The sequence below is a fragment of the Gekko japonicus genome, unplaced genomic scaffold (genome assembly GCF_001447785.1).
Source record: "Gekko japonicus isolate JY-2015 unplaced genomic scaffold, Gekko_japonicus_V1.1 scaffold1787, whole genome shotgun sequence".
Taxonomy (NCBI): Eukaryota; Metazoa; Chordata; class Lepidosauria; order Squamata; family Gekkonidae; genus Gekko; species Gekko japonicus.
In genome coordinates this window covers 87,746-90,708 of record NW_015174893.1, presented here as the reverse complement: position 1 = coordinate 90,708, position 2,963 = coordinate 87,746, and the positions used below count along the sequence as shown (strand labels likewise).

Below are 2,963 nucleotides of genomic sequence, written 5' to 3'. Positions count from 1 at the left end.
TTTCCCTAACATAAAGCCAGGGTCGTCCAAAAGACCCTCTGCCCATGCTCAGAGGCATCAGTATTATCGTCCTCACCTTGCTTTATTGATTTAATGTTATCATCATTGGCAATAATAATAGCAATAAAACAAGAGGGGCTCAAGAGCTGGACTCTTTGGCTTTGTCAGTGCGGGCATTCCACGGCGAGGGCACTCTGTGCATGCTCATGGGCATAATCTTTACAGTAATAATAACAACAATAATATAATAAGAGATGGGATTTCACTCAGAGTCTCAGAGTGGCTTACAATCTCCCTTCCCCTCCCCACAACACAGACACCCTGTGAGGTAGGTGGGGCTGAGAGAGCTCTTTCGAGGACTGCCCTTGAGAGAACAGCTCTGAGAGAGCCGTGACTGACCCAAGGTCACACCAGCAGCTGCGAGTGGAGGAGTGGGGAGTCAAACCCAGTTCTCACAGATTAGAGTCCACCACTCTTAACCACTACACCAAACAAGGCTATTATTGTTAGTAGGGCACCAGGCCTTAGGTCACCTGAGGGAACAGTTTCACCACCATTTTTATTGCACCACATCATCATCATCATCATCTTGCTTATTATCATTTATTGCAATAAAACAAATGGTGGTGAAACTTGCTTATCCTGGACCCCTCTGCCTGTGTCCATGTGGCCAGCCCACCAGAGACGCTGAAAGGCACTCTGCCCATGCTCAGATTAGTTAGGTTTGTATCTTGCTTTTCAGCCAAAAGATGGCTCCTCAAGACAGCTCACATTGCTATGGTGACTACATATTAACCTGTTTAATGTTATAATCACATTTATAATATATCACTGTAGTCTATTCATATTCATAATGAATGCACAGGTAAAATAGTGCCAAAATGACACTCGCAGCTCTACGTCTGAGCAAGAGTAGAGTGCCCTTCATGTGCACGCGCACACACTCACACAACGCATGGAATAATTCGCTGCTTTTTCATTTCAAGCGCTGAATACGAATGAGGTAGTAATAATGCCTCAAGAATTAAATGAGAGGACGTGTTATGCACGTGGCAGTAGCCTGAGCTCCAGTGCAGAAAGCAATTTCAGTGGGTAAAGCTAGGGGAAGGATACAAACGTAAGCTGGATGCAAAGGGTCAAGCCCAGAATTGCGGCATTTCAGAGGCAACCCTACTGGGTCGCCATAAATCGGCTGCGCTTTGGTGGCAGTTTACACACACACACACACGGAGTGACTGTGTGTGTAAAGAGCCGTCGAACCACAGCCAACTTATGACGACCTGGGAGGGTTTTCAAGGCGAGAAACATTCAGACGTGGTTTGCCACTGCCTTCTGCTACATAGCAACCCTGGACTTCCTTTGTGGTCTCCCAAATACCGACCTGGGCTAACCCTGCTTAGCTTCCGCAATCTGATGAGATAGCCTGTGCTACCTCCGTCAGGGCAGTGACTGATTTGTTGTTGCTCAGTCGCACAGTCGAGTCCGACTCTTCGCGACCCCATGGACCAGATCACGCCAGGCCTTCCTGTCTTCCACCGTCCTCTGAAGTTGGCTCAATTTGATTAGTTAGGTTTGTATCTTGCTTTTCAGCCAAAAGATGGCTCCTCAAGACAGCTCACATTGCTATGGTGATTACATATTAACCTGTTTAATGTTATAATCACATTTATAATGTATCACTGTAGTCTATTCATATTCATAATGAATGCACAGGTAAAATAGTGCCAAAATGACACTCGCAGCTCTACGTCTGAGCAAGAGTAGAGTGCCCTTCATGTGCACGCACACACACTCACACAACGCATGGAATAATTAGCTGCTTTTTCATTTCAAGCGCTGTATACGAATGAGGTAGTAATAATGCCTCAATAATTAAAAGAGAGGACGTGTTGTGCACGTGGCAGTAGCCTGAGCTCCAGTGCAGAAAGCAATTTCAGTGGGTAAAGCTAGGGGAAGGATACAAACGTAAGCTGGATGCAAAGGGTAAAGACCAGAATTGCGGCATTTCAGAGGCAACCCTACCGGGTCGCCATAAATCGGCTGCGTTTTGGTGGCAGTTTACACACACACACACACGGAGTGACTGATTGTGTGTCTAAAGAGCCGTCAAACCACATCCAACTTATGACGACCTGGGAGGGTTTTCAAGGTGAGAAACATTCAGATGTGGTTTGCCTTCTGCTACATAGCAACCCTGGACTTCCTTGGTTGTCTCCTTTCCAAATACTGACCTGGGCTAACCCTGCTTAGCTTCCGCAATCTGACGAGATAGCCTGGGCTACCTCCGTCAGGGCAATGACTGATTTGTTGTTGTTCAGTCGCACAGTCGAGTCCGACTCTCCGCGACCCCATGGACCAGATCCCATCAGGCCCTCCTGTCTTCCGCCGTCCTCTGAAGTTTGCTCAATTTCATGTTCGTTGCATCTATGACACTGTCTCACCATTTCATCCTTTGCCGTCCCCGTCTTCTTTGACCTTCAATCTTTCCCAGCATCAGGGTCTTCTCCAGTGAGTGCTCCCTTCTCATTGGGTGGCCAAAGTATTTGAGCTTCAGTTTCATTATCTGGCCTTCCAGGGAACAGTCAGGGTTGATTTCTTTTAGGATTGACTGATTTGATCTCCTTGCAGTCCAAGGGACTGATTATTGATAGTTAAATGAGTGTGTTGCAGTCACTAACATTGTTTGTTGTGCTGATAATTTTTTTGGCAAGGCTGTGTTTCCCCCCCCCCCTCCAACTTCTCCCTTCTTCCCCATTGCCAGTTTGGTGTAGTGGTTAAGAGTGGCAGACTCTAATCTGGAGAGCCGGGTTTGATTCACCCCTCCTCCAGATGCAGCCAGCTGGGTGACCTTGAGCCAGTCACAGTTCTCTCAGAGCTAACTCAGCCCCACCTACCTTACAAAGTGCCTGTTGTGGGGAGAGGAAGGGAAGGCGATTGTAAGGCGCTTTGACACTCCTTAGGGT

At 47.3% G+C, this 2,963-nt stretch overlaps 1 protein-coding gene across 1 annotated transcript in view; it reads left to right on the top strand.

Moving 5' to 3' along the window:
• Positions 1 to 2,963, top strand: part of CFAP45 (cilia and flagella associated protein 45) — a 37,810-nt gene that overhangs the window by 122 nt on the left and 34,725 nt on the right. The window lies entirely within an intron of this gene.